Genomic DNA, 15010 nt, shown 5'->3' on the forward strand with positions numbered 1-15010 from the left:
TCTCCCATTCTGAAAACCCGGGGAGGATATCCCAAAGGACAGCGGGAACTTCATCGTCCCGTCCAGAAGCGCTCGGCTCCTCCGTTCTCTGAGGAGGAGCCGAGGAAAGGGGAGTCGCCCTAATCCCTTCAGCAGGCTCAGACTCTGGCCTTTGTCCATTCCAGGTTCCAATCCTGTTCCTAGGATCGGGAATCGGCCTTGCTCTTCTTGGAGCACGGGCTCTACCTCTAACTCCTCTTGCCATTGATTATTTCGAAGAAAAAAGTCGAAAGAAAAGGGGAAGGAGTTCGAATTCGAAGAAAAATAAACTGAAATCAAAGGAAATTACCTTAATCTGAAGCGAAAGTTGCCGATTTACGAGTTCGTAGTGGCAAGTCTCAGTTTCTAAGCTTAATGCTCGGGGAAATTGCGAAGTTTTGATGCGGGTTCTTGGTTTCTCTCTCGAGAATTCTGGGTTTGTGTTGGTGAATAAGTGAGGAGAGATGACGCGCCTCTGTTTATATCTCCAGGTATGGAATTCGAGGAGTTTGCGTTTTAATTTCTCTTAAATACTCCACTAAGTAACCGTTAAAACACATGATCTTTTGATTAAAACTGCCCATTACCCGTCCAACTTCCACAATCATCCACCTTAACCGTTGTTATCTCATTAATTACGGTTTAAATTCAAATTTTTGGATTAATCAAATCATTTACTTCCCTCCTTTTCTGAATTAAATCAAACCCGACCTGTCATCCTTCCAAATCGGGTCTGGGGGGCAAGTTGTTTGGGTCCAATTTAGTCCAATTGGGCCTAGGCATTAAATGATCCAATTAAAAGCCCAAGGCCAAGGTTCAACTCTCCAATTGTGCTAAAGTCAATGGTCAGCCCTCAAAGCAAGTCAATTGGGCTAAGGCCCAACCTATCCATTTATGAAGAGGTATAAAAGCCTTCATTATTCATACATACATATACATGTTCATTAATACATTCTGAGATATTACAAAAAAGCCTCAAGCAACAAACTCTCTTGCATAGTGTTCTCTTTAACACATTGTACTGACTTTAGCATCGGAGGGGCCTTCCTCGGCAACACCCCCGAGGCTAGTTTACGTGTGTTTACTGTGCAGGAAACCTTCGGCCCAACATACATTGGACCGAATCCAGTCTTCTCCATTTCAGTGGACCTTCGGCAAGGTCCCATTGTTTTCACCCGAAACAACTAATATTGTAAGTCTCTCTCTTTCTCTCTCTCTTTATCGAGTCAGTAATATACGCAAAGTTTTTTTTTTTTTTTATTTTAAAATGCAACATATCTTCTTGGTATAATAAATAGATACCATGCCCTATTTATAATTAAGCCCTTTTTCATTATTGAACATGTTCTTTTATCGTACAGTAGAGATAAACAAGCATTTGATTCATCAATGAATCTCTTTTAATTTCTTTATAGTACGCCTATAATAACCTAGTATCAATCATTAATGAGCAAGCCTCTTCTTTGTGTAGTACAAATGGACAAAATTAGGTTCACCTATGAACCTTCTTTCTCCATAGTATGGATAAATAAATGGACTTTTTTCACTAATGATACTCCTTTCTTCAATCCATAGTACGTATAGACATGTATCATTGCAGGTATCAATGATCAATTCATTAATGAACCTCGCTCTTTTTTGTATATCTATAGACTATAGTATAGATATAAACATAAAACATGTGTACTAGGTTCATTATTGAACTTCTCCATCAAAGAAATTAAAAAATTAGAGCATTAGGTTTACCAGTGAATTAACCCTTTTTTTTTTTTTGTTAAAATCTTTTCTTAATTTTATGGTTAAAGGAGATGAAATAGATTCATTGATGATTTTTTTTTTAACAGCTAGAGAAAATCAAAGTTTATCAATGGAAAGAAAAAATCAACTTTGATAGCCTTGAAGAAAAGGAAGATAACCTTTTTTTTTCATTTTTTTTTTCTAATTTTTTGAAAGGAAGGAAGATAAGTTAATAAAATGATTATTAGAAAACTATTATGATTGGTGCGTGGTAGGAATGGATGGGTCAGGATTAAACTAAATAAATGGTTAGAATGAGACATCTCACCATACAATATATACGAATCATCAATACTATATACTAAAAGGCACGCTAGCGATGACACATGTCATCTTCTGGTGTGTCCTTAGTTATTTATTTTAAAAAAATATTTTAATTAAAGAAACAAATCATTTACAAAAATCATATTTTTTTTGTACATATTCCATATTGCCACATAATAATTATTATATTTAAAATAAAAGATTTATTCATAAATTTTTCAAAAAAAAAATCAATACTATATACTAAAAGACACACTAGCGAAAAAACGTGTCATCCCCTGGTGTGTCCTTAGTTTTTTTTTTTTCGAATTTTTTAAAAAATATTTTAATTAAAGAAACAAATCATTTACAAAAATCATTTTTTTTACATATTCTATATTGCCACATAATAATTATTATATTTAAAATAAAAGATTTATTCATAAATTTTTCTAAAAAAAAATTGGGCAATATATACCAAAAAAATATTACTTAGATTTTTTGCCTACTTTGTTTTAGTTGTGTATTGGAAGCTACAATTAAAATTGCAAATATCAAATTAACATATCACAAACTTTTATTATTTCTTGACTAATTTATGATTATAATATTTCTCAATCAATAATATATAACTATTTATAAAGATCACCGTGCATGGCACGGAATCTAATCTAGTATGCTTTCAAAGTTTAAGTCTATACTTTCTTCAATTAAATTTATAAAGTGAGTTTTCAATGTATATTACTGCGTATATATTGTTGTGTGTTGTTGCGTAAACTTTTGTATTTCTCTACATGCCATCTAAAAACAAAAATTCAACGAAAAAACCAGAATCAATTTACTTTTTGGTCACTTGAAGTTAAAAATTTTAACTGTGTAATTAATTTGATATGTGAAGCAGATAAACAAATATTAACAATATGGACGCAAATGGCATCTCATCTTCTTGCAACAATGATGACAAAATCTCATCTTCTTGTAACAACAACAAAGACAACATCTCATCTTCTTGCAACAACAACAATGAAACATCTCATCTTCTTGCAACAACAACAATGACAACATCTCATCTTCTTGCAACAACAATGATGACAACATCTCATCTTCTTGCAACAACGATGACAACATCTCATCTTCTTGCAACAACGATGACAACATCTCATCTTCTTGCAACGCCGATGACACCATCTCATCTTATTGCAACGATGATCCATATCCTATATCTCAAGATGAACAAACCCGAGAGGTTACAGTTAGATTTGTGAAAGGGAGCGTCTTATTCAATTTTTTCAACCAAGAGATAAAAAATGGTGTTATGGTGAAAATCATCCAAGAGATAGAGAATCGTACCTAAGTATCACCAACTACAATGCTATTCCACTCAATGGTGGTTCAACTTTTAATGTAACTATGGTGGCTCAGGTATGTTAGTTTATCTTCCTAAAAATTTAAATAAATGCGTATTATATTAACACATTTGGTCAACTAGAAATTATAGTGTGCGGAGTACTAGAAAACTTTTATGGAGTAACCGATAACTGAGCCCTAAACTTGTTCCGAGCTTGCAAAATCTCTGTTTTCCTTACATTGTTTTTGGAACTTGCAACGATCAAATTTTCATTTTTGTCCATTCATGGAGTACTGTAGTAATACAGTACCGAGTAATTATAACTCACTCTGTTTCAAAATAAATGCCCAAAATATGACAACGTAAGGTTTTGACCAATTAATGCCTATGATAGAGTATAAAACATATTCTTGGGCCTCAACCATCAGCTTAAGCTTTTGGTTGAATTGGTCCTCTAACATGGTATCGGAGCCAGCGTGACACAAAAGTCACGGGTTCGAATCTCATCCGCCCCTCCTTCAAAGTGGAATTAATTCGCACCAGGTATGGGTTGTGTGTGTGTGTGTTTTTTTTTTACTCCTACTATTGCCAATTGGTTTTAGTGTGGTAATATCCTTTTGCCTATATATATTCAAATGCAAAAGCTAACAAACGTCCCAGGGGCGTTGGATAAGCTAGTTAAAGTAGAAAGATTAAATTAAAATGAACATTAATTACATCGATCGACGTGTGATTTTGTCATGCTTTCCTAAATTAATACCATTTTAGGCAATATTTTAAATCTTTATTCAACGCCCCGGGGCTCATTAGCAAGATCTTTATCATTGACGACCCATATGCTTAGTGTTTATTGAGCTATTGATAACATATCATATTTCATTCTATTTGCAGACGGAGCCAAATTTCAATGTAAGCCAAGATGGCCAACAAGATTTTGTGAACGATTTTCTTAACTCCATTTGATTAGATACGTTATATATATATATGGAGTAATTTGTAACCATCTCTCATTGCAGAATTACATTTGTGAGTATGTTATGAAACTCGGTAAATTACTTAATTTCAGATGCTACCTTACTATTCATCATGTTGATAGTAAGCTAGCTAAGCATGTTAGTTGGACTCTTAAGGTTTAATATTGGTGTAGAATGTTGAGATCAATTAATCCCTTAAGCTATATTTATTGGGTGTAAGCCATTTGGAATTTCGGATTTTTTATCCTATTCATTAGTTGTGTAGAAATGTTTATCCAGTTTTATATATGCAGTGTTCACCAAATAATAATGACTTGCTTATTATATAAGTTTAATATCACTGTTTGAACCTTATATAATGATATATGCAACCCTAAAATCCTACTAATGTTTAAAAATGAGGTCTAATACTTAGTTAGCCTTTTGCTTCGGAGTGAAATTTAATCACATAACTGTTGTACACCTAGCTAGGCTTGGAATGAAGTTCATTCATTTTTTATTTTTAGGGCAAAACCGTTACCTAAAGACCCTATTCGACATAGTATGAGTTATTGTTTGCTTGTTTTGCGTTTCCTTTACAAAAATGAACTAAACGCATTTGGCTAGCATTGCCAATTAATTAGTTAATAGAAAACCTACCGCTCCTCAATCAATTACAATCATGATATAAAAGTTGGTTGGTGTTAGAGATATCGGAAAATATATGTGTGATATATTTTCCGTAGATATCATTTAAGAGAATAATATATTTAATTAGAGTATTTATGTTAAGATATTATTTTGAGAATATATCTTTAGGGTTTATGGTTAGATGTATATCTTTTAGGAAGATTGTTTCCTATCTTATGAGCATAGGTTTTGTATAAATACTCTACCTATTGATGAATAATAATCAAGGGATATAATGACGTCATAGTTGGGTTTAATAGAGGTTTGGTAGTAATCGCAACATCTTAAAAAATTTTGCGGTAGTAATTCACAACTTTTTTAATTTGCGGTAGTAATTTGACCTTCACATATCAAAAATAAAAGGTCAAAAGTAACCTTGTGGTATTCACTTTTCCAATATATACCTCTCTCTTTTCAAACTTCCACCTTGAAACCTCAAGGTACATTAAGTGATTACGCTGTAACCTTGGCATTAACTTCAAGAAACTACTTTTTGGTTACAAGTTTTGGTCAAGAAGTTGAAGTAAAAAATTTGACCTTTTATTTTTGATATGTGAAGCAGATAAATACATCAACAAGGCTATGGATGAAAACAATAGCGGCATCTCATCTTCTTGCAACGATGATTCCTACTCTATATCCAGTGATGAGCAAATTGCAAAGATTAAAGTTAAATTTTCAAAAGAGAGTATTCAATTCAAATTTTACCACCAAAAAATACAAAATGGTGGGGGTGTAAACAATGGGTCCTTTGTCAGGACCATACCTTTCCTGTGGACCAAAGATTATACTCGGCCTAAGTGATGACTGAGATGAGGGTTTTCCGCACATCAAACACACATAAATTGGCCTCGGGGGATGTACTAAGGAAGGCCCCTACGATTTCGAAGTCACTACAAAGAAAGTTACTCCCTCCGTTTTTAAATACTTGCTCCACTTTCCATTTGCGGCCGTTTTTAAATACTTGCTCCATTTTTCCTTATTTGGAAAGTATTTACAATAATTAATTAATTTCTTTCACCTAGCGGACCTAACATATATTCTCTTTCCTCCAATTCTCTCCAATACTTTCTACAATTTTTTATTCTTTTACCAACCCCATTATCTCCATATTATATTACTTTCTCCTAAATGGAGAAATGGAGCAAGTATTTAAAAACGGAGGGAGTATGTAAGAGAATTAATTGTTTGAGGCTTAATCTGAATTAATGTAGAGAGAGAGAAAATGAATGTAGAGAGAGAGAACTAAGGCTTTTATACCTTACTCATTTAGCTTGAATGGGCCTTTAAGCCGAGTGGGCTTGCCACATTGACTGGGCGTGCTTTGACTGATTTGACATGCTTGGGAGTTGGGAGAGTTCGTTGAACCTCCTTTGGGCTTGTAATTGAATCATTTGTGGACTGACTCAATTGAAGTAACTTGGACCCAAACAGGTGTTTTAATCAAAATCATCAAAGAGATAGAGAATCGTAACCTAATTATCACCAACAAACATCAATACTCTCCCAATCAATGGTACTATTGATGTAGTCACGGTGGCTTAGATATATATTTATTTTCGTATGAATATAAAACAATACGTAAAATATAAGGAAAAATTGTGAGAAAAATCCTTTTAAGTAGGTCTTTTTGTTGTAAAGGTCCTTTTAAAAAATAATAAAAAAAAAACTAAAACAAAAGGTCATTTTATCGCATTTTGGTTATGGCGAGGGTGCTTGACCGGATTCCGACCATTGACTTCTTTTTTCTGAACAAAAAAAGTCACGTGCACACTTAAAATCCCTTTACCCCGTGGCATGGCTCGATTTGTCTTCAATTGCCTTCAATCTTCATGTGAGGGACTGGAATTTGAGTTTGATCGATGATTTATTTCACAAAATAGGCTTCACACTGATGTTAATGATGAAGAAATTAAAGGGGATAATGGATTTTAAATGGATACGTACAAGGCACCTAACGTTTTTTTGGTTGGGAAAAAAAAAGTCAATGGCCGGAATTTGGTTAAAGGACCCTCGTCACAACCTAAGTGTGATAAATAACGTTTTATGCCACATTTTCGTAAAAGGACCTTTACAACAAATTTTTTGTAATGACATAATCAAGACATTGTCTGGATCCAAATATTAATTGTAATTTAAAAAGGAAACATTAGTTTATATATACTTCATTTGTTGTATTGATAATAATACCAATCATTTTGACTCTTATTTGCAGAAGGAGGCAAATTTCAATATGATCCAACATGCCCAAAAAGATATCTTCGTTCTATCTGCCATTAGATATTTCTGATCATGGGGATTACACTGCCAAGTGACGTTTGTGAAAGTACGAAACTGCGAAATTCGGCATATAAATATCAATTGCTACCTTACTAGTTATCACGTTGATAGTAAGCTAGCTTGCTTAGAAGTTAGAACGTTGATAGTACTCGTAGAGTTGTAGTTATTTTCATATTGAACTGTTAATTAGTTGGTTATAAGCTACTCAGATCCATTTTTGGAATTTCGAATTCTAATGCGTTTGATTTAGTGTTTGATACATACATGGTTTTTGTAGATAGGCATGTTTAATTTGTCAAGCTCATATCGGCCTAAACTAACACAAAAACACAATGTTTATGAAATACGCAGGTTAAAAATAAAAGTGTATATCAAATACACATTTTGTTTTATAAGGCAGCTAATATTGACAAACATTAACTCTAATCTCATTAGACAACTTTAATTAAGAGATCAAAGTTGAACCTGATCATATTTGCTTTAGACATCATAATTTTAAAATGTTTACTCTAATTAACCCAAGACTATGTATATTAAACATCGATTTTAATAAGCACAAATCAATGTGAATCAGAAATCAAATTGATCAATAAAAACAATTAAGATGAAAATATTCATTTGACTGTTCATAAAATTCAAGTAATCTAAAGAGTTGGTAGACTTGAAAAGTAAAAAAAACCTCCCATTTCACATACCAAAGTCGAGCAAGTAGCTACTAGTATATATATAGTCAACCTTTGACTTTTCCTAGTACGACAAGATTAGTCAAACTTTAACATTGAGAAACTTTCAACGCGTAGATTCACTGACCAAACTAAACTCCCCATTAAATCCATTATATAAACGTTCCAAATTAAACCATATTCATTAAATCTATCAGTTAGTTATATTCCAACTCTAAAAGGAGATATCATACATTAAAACATCTACTCGTACTATAAATAGGATTTGGGAAAAAGATAATAATGAGGAAATCCGAGGAAATGAAGAGTTTGAGCGTAAATGCAGATGGAAAATTCAAGCGGAATTATTCTCAACCTGAACTTTATAAAAGTTTTTCTCCTAGAACTCCCAACAAGCTCATCATCAGCTCCTCCCCCGAATCTTATTCGTATTCGACTACTCACAATGTAAGTATGCATTTTGTAGTTAGTGGGGCTCGAACTTGAAGGTAAGTTCTCCACCAACTTCACCAAATTTTGCTTGGTGTATGTATATATTAATATAGATCATATACAACGAGCGTATTTTAATGGTTTTATTGTTTGTGTGATTGTGTAGGTTGAGGCATATAAGAAGAAAACAACGCGGAAGCTCAATATAAAGAAACCACCAACGCCAAAAACTAACCCGGGAAAACCTGGTTCACATAATTAGACATTAATAACTACGATTTCATTTGTACATACATAATCTATGTTCCGAGAGTTCTTTGAAGGGTTTCGAATTGAACCCCGGATATATGATACAAATTTACCTGATTATGTATCATAATTAGGACTATGTTTATGTAAGAATAATTAATATAGACAAATAAAGTTGAGACATTGTATTGCAAGAAATACGAAAGATATATACAAGAAACTTTGTTGCCTTTGAATTTAATTTGTATTAACTTCTTTAAGGCCGCTGACTTCTAATAATCTAACCAAGCAAATCATGTCTTCATGTACCAGCGGACTAGCAGAGTAATGTGGTTTCAATACAAAATACAACTATACAAGTATAAATTATTCTAATTCTAAATGTATCGCTGTCAAAAGTTGATCCGACCCGAAATACCAACTCAAACTCGATTATTAACCGACCCATCTGAACCCGAAAAAATGGTGACTCAAACCCGACCTGAAACCAACCCTAGGCTCGAGTTGACCCGAGTATGTGAGACCCGTACCCGAACATGATTACATGAACTGACCTGGAGATGACCCGGTCCGAATGTAACCCGTAAATTATTGACCTCAACCGAACCCGACTTGAACCGAAATTGACCCAAACCCGTTTTAACCCGTCAAAACCCAAATTTAACCCGACTTGTTACTAACCTGACCTGAATTCAACCCAACCCGTTCCTAACCCACCCGAATTTAACCCAACCTGTTACAACCCGACTTGTTATTGACTAGACCCAAATTCAACCCGACTTATTATTGACCCGACCCGAGTTTTACCAGACCTATTACTAACTCGACCCAAAAATTCAACCCGATCTATTACTAACCCAACTCGAAATCAACACAACTTGTTATTGACTCAACCCGATTGTTTCCGACCCGATTTCAAATCACCTTAAATGCAATTTAGACCACCTTATTATTGTTGATCAAAGCATTTAGTCTAGAGAGACCAAATCGGTCCAGGCCAGCAAAAGAAAAGAGCATCATCCTCAAATTTAAAAGTTAAATATAGTATACTATAGATAACTATATAGTTCCCTAGTACATTGTCATATATATTCTAGTCAAAGGTAATAATTAGCTTGATAAAAATGATAATTATCTATTTATAGTTAGTTGACTCCAAAAAATGACCTGACTTGGAAACAACACGACCTGATTGTAACCTGCAAATTATTGACTTGAACATAACCCGACCTGAATCCGAGAATGACCCGACTTGGAAATGACCCAACTTGATTATAACCCGCAAATTATTGACTTGAACCGAACCTGCCTTGAACCCGAGAATGACCCGACTTGATTATAACCCGCAAATTATTAACTTGATCCAAAAACAACTAAAACCCGAGAATGACTCGACCTGATTATAACCCGCAAATTATTGACTTGAACCGAACCTGACTCAAACCCGAGAAAAATCCTAGCCCGTTTTAACCCGTGAAAACCCGAATTAAACCCGACCTATTGTTCACCCGATCCGAATGTAACCCCACCTATTATTAACCCGATCTAACTCGACTCAAACCCGTTAAGAAGTATGACCCGACGTAACCCGATTCAAGCGTGACCCAACCCAAACCTGACCCGCATTGGTTATGGAATTAATCTGAATTGACCCGACCCGAGTTGACCTGACCCACTCTTACCAACCCAAACCCGACCCGATTACCCGAGTTAACAACTCTACCCGAAACCTCCAAAATTTCTCAAAAAGCGTGGATATTGACCTTCAATTTTGGAACTTTTTGACTTTTTTTTTCACCCGAAAAATCAAAATTGCCGAAATGTTTACCATGATCTCTAATTCCCTCCGGCAGTCCAATTGGGTAGGTGGAACCAACTAATTTGCCTTTAAACGGTCAATTTACAAATTTACAACTTGCACCGATTTCACTAATTTAAGCCTACCACGAAAATTTATGACAACATACAATGATTATATATGGTTCCAAACAGCATTATATGATCCCGAGATTTATCCCCTAAAATCTCAAGGCTTTTCGTCAACGGGCCCCGAAACCTCCAAAATTTCTCAAAAAGCGTGGATATTAGACTTTAAATTTGGAATTTTTTTTACATTTTTTCGCACGGAAATAAAAATTGCCGAAATGTTTACTATAGTCCCTAATAACCTTCGGGAGTCCAATAGAGTGGGTGGAACTATCCAATTTTGCGTTTAAATGACCAATTTACCAGTTTACAACTTGCACCGATTTCATTAACTCAAGTCTACCACAAACATTTATGACAACAAATAATGATCATATATGGTTCTAAACGGAATTATATGACCCCAAGATGTATCCCCTATAATCTAAAGGCTTTTCGATAACGGGCCCCAAAACCTCCAAAATTTCTTAAAAAAACGTGGATATTAGCCTTCAATTTTGGAATTTTTTTACTTTTTTCGCACGGAAATAAAAATTGCTGAAATGTTTACCATGGTCCTTAATATCCTCCGGGAGTCCAATTGGGTGGGTGGAAATATCCAATTTGCCTTTAAACGACCAATTTACCGGTTTACAACTTCATCGATTTTATTAACTCAAGCCTACCATGAATATTTATGACAACATATAATGATCATATATGGTTCCAAACGACATTATATATCCCGATATGTATACCCTAAAATATCAAGCCTTTTCGACACCAGGCCTCGAAACCTTCTGAATTTCTCAAAAACCGTGGATATTAGACTTTAATTTTGGAATTTTTTGACTTTTTTTTTCGCCTGTAAATAAAAATCGGCGAAATGTTTACCATGTTCCCTAATACCCTCCAGGATTCCAATTGCGTGTGTGAAACCATCCAACTTGCCGTTAAATGACCAATTTACCGTTTTTTAACTTGCACCTATTTCATTAACTCAAGCCTACCACGAACATTTATGACCACAAATAATGATAATATATGGTTCCAAACGACATTATATGACCTCGAGATGTATTCTTTCATATCATAAGGCTTTTCAACACTAGGTATCAAAACCTCCGAAATTTCTTGAAAAGTGTTGATATTAGGCTTCAATTTTGGAATTTTTTGACTTATTTTCGCCCGGATTTAAAAATTTCCGAAATGTTTACCATGTTCCCTAATACCCTCCGGGTGTCCAAATTGGTGGGTGTAATTATCCAATTTGCCAATAACAGCCAATTTACCAGTTTACAAATTGTACGGATTTCATTAACTCAAGCATACTACAAACATTTATGACAACAAATAATAATCATAAATGGTTTCAAACGGCTTTATATGACCCCGAGATATATCTTCTAAATTTTCAATACTTTTCGACACCGAGCTCCGAATCCTCCAAAATTTCTCAAAAAGCATGGATATTAGCCTTCAATTTTGAAAATTTTGACATTTTTCGCCCTAAAATAAAAATTGTCGAAATGTTTCCCATGACCCCTAATACCGTCTGGGAGTCCCATTGGGTGGGTGGAACCATCCAATTTGCCTTTAAACGACCAATTTACCGGTTTACAACCTGAACCGATTTCATTTACTCAAACCTACCACGAACATTTATGAAAAAAAATAATGATCATAAATGGTTCCAAACGGCATTATATGACCCCGAAATGTATCCCTTATAATTTCAAGAATTTTCGACCCCGGGCCCCGAATCCTCCAAAATTACTCAAAAAGCAAATGCCTTTAATTTTGGAATTTTTTTACTTTTTTTCTTCCGGGAGTAAAAATTTCCGAAATGTTTACAGTAGTTCCTAATACCCTCCAAGAGGCCAATTGGACTCCAATTGGGTTGGTGGAACCGTCCAATTGGCCTTTAAACGGCCAATTTACCGGTTTACAACTTGCACGGATTTCATTCACTCAAGCCTACTACAAAAAATTACGACAACATATAATGATCATATATGGTTCCAAACGGTATTATATGACCCCAAGATGTATCCTCTAAAATATCTAGACTTTTCTACACCGGATCCAAAAACTTCGAAATTTCTCAAAAAACGTGGATATTAGCCTTCAATTTTGGAATTTATTGATTTTTTTCGTCCGGAAACAAAAATTGCCAAAATTTTTACCATGGTCCCTAATACCCTCCGGAAGTCCAATTAGGTGGGTGGAACCATTCAATTTGCCTTTAAACTGCCTTTAAACGACCAATTTGTCGGTTTACAATTTGCACGGATTTCATTAACTCAAGCCTACCACAAACATTTATGACAACATATAATGATCATATATGGTTCCAAACGACATTTTATGACCCCCACATGTATCCCCTAAAATCCCAAGACTTTGCGACATTGAGCCCGAAACCTCCAAAATTTCTCAAAAAGCGTGGACAATCAGCCTTCAATTTTGGAAAATTTTGACTTTTTTCGCCAAAAAATAGAAATTGCAGAAATGTTTACCATGATCCTTAATACCCTCCGCTAGTCTAATTGGGTGGGTGGAACCATCCAATTTACCTTTAAACGACCAATTTACCGGTTTACATTTTGCACCGATTTCATTAACTCAAGCCTACCTCAAACATTTATGACAACAAATAATGATCTACGGTTCCAAACGACATTATATGATCCCGAAATGTATTCCTTAAAATCTCAAGGCTTTTCAATACTGGGCCCCGAAACCTCCAAAATTTCTCAAAAAGCGTGGATATTAGCCTTTATTTTTTGAATTTATAGACTTTTTTCGCCCGAAAATAATAATTGCCGAATTTTTTACCACGGTCCTTAATACCCTTCGCGAGTCCAATCTGGTGGATGGAACCATCCAATTTGCCTTTAAAGGGCCTATTTACCGGTTTATAACTAGCATAGATTTCATTAAATCAAGCTTACCACGAACATTTATGACGACATATATTGATCATATATGGTTCCAAACATCATTATATGACCCCGAGATGTATTCCCAAAAATCTCAAGGCTTTTTGACACCATGCCCCGAAACCTCCAAAATTTCTCAAAAAGCGTGAATATAAGCATTCAATTTTGGAATTTTTTGCCTTTTTTTTTCCTAGAAATAAAAATTGCCAAAATTTTTACCATGATCCATAATACCCTAGGGAAGTCCAATTCGGTAGGTTGAACTCTCCAATTTGGATTTTAACGGCCACTTTACCGGTTTACAACTTGCACTGATTTCATTAATTCAAGTCTACCACGAACATTTATGACAACAAATAATGATCATATATGATTCCAAACGGCATTAAATGACCCTGAAATGTATCCTCTAGAATTTCAAGACTTTTCGACACCGGACTCCGAATCCTCCAAAATTATAAAAAAAAAACGTGGATATTAGTCTTCAAATTTTGGAATTGTTTGACTTTTTTCGCCAAAAATAAAATTTGCTGAAATATTTACCATGGTCCCTAATTAATACCCTCCAAAAGTCCAATTGGGTTGGTGGAACATCCAATTTGCATTTAAACGTACAATTTAACGGTTTACAACTTGCACGGATTTCATTAAATCAAGCATACTACGAACACTTATGACAACATATAATGATCATAAATGGTTCCAAATTAAATGACATTATATGACCCCGAGATATATCCCTTAAAATTTCAAGACTTTTCGACACCGGTCCCCGAATCTTCCAAAATTTCTTAAAAAGCATGGATATTAGCCTTCAATTTTGAAATTTTTGACTTTTTTTCGCCTAGATATAAAAACTTCCGAAATGTTTCCCATGACCACTAATACCGTCAGGGAGTCTCATTGGGTGGGTGGAACCATCTAATTTGCTTTTAAACGACCAATTTACCAGTTTACAACTTGCACCAATTTCATCAACTCAAGCCTACCACGAACATTTATGACGACAAATAATGATCATAAATGGTTCCAAACTGCATTATATGACCCCGAGTTGTATCCCCTGGAATTTCAAGACTTTTCGACACCGGGCCCGAAACCTCCAAAATTTCTCAAAAAAGTGGATATTAGTCTTCAATTTTGGAATTTTTTGACTTTTTTCGCCCAGAATTAAAAATTGTCGAAATGTTTACCATGGTCCCTAATACCCTCCGGGAGTCCAATTGGGTTGGTGAAACCATCCAATTTTCCTTTAAACGGCCAATATACCGATTTATCACTTGCATGGATTTCATTAACTCAAGCATACTACGAACAATTATGACTACATATAATGATCATATATGGTTCCAAACGAAATTATATGACCCCGAGATGTATCCCCTAAAATATCAAGACTTTTCTACACTGGGCCCCGAAACCTCCAAAATTTCTCAAAAAACCGTGGATATATTTGTCTTCAATTTTGGA

The 15010-nt window shown here is 34.7% G+C and overlaps 2 long non-coding RNA genes across 2 annotated transcripts; both read left to right on the forward strand.

Moving 5' to 3' along the window:
* Nucleotides 1-2937: 2937 nt before the first annotated feature.
* On the forward strand, nt 2938-4648 carry LOC110724180. The gene is made up of 2 exons (XR_002511885.1): nt 2938-3480; nt 4298-4648. It is a non-coding gene; the product is annotated as an uncharacterized LOC110724180 (long non-coding RNA).
* Nucleotides 4649-8201: 3553 nt separating this feature from the next.
* On the forward strand, nt 8202-8929 carry LOC110698373. The gene is made up of 2 exons (XR_002506741.1): nt 8202-8500; nt 8611-8929. It is a non-coding gene; the product is annotated as an uncharacterized LOC110698373 (long non-coding RNA).
* Nucleotides 8930-15010: the final 6081 nt, after the last annotated feature.

The sequence above is a fragment of the Chenopodium quinoa genome, unplaced genomic scaffold (genome assembly GCF_001683475.1).
Source record: "Chenopodium quinoa cultivar QQ74 unplaced genomic scaffold, ASM168347v1, whole genome shotgun sequence".
Lineage (NCBI taxonomy): Eukaryota > Viridiplantae > Streptophyta > Magnoliopsida > Caryophyllales > Amaranthaceae > Chenopodium > Chenopodium quinoa.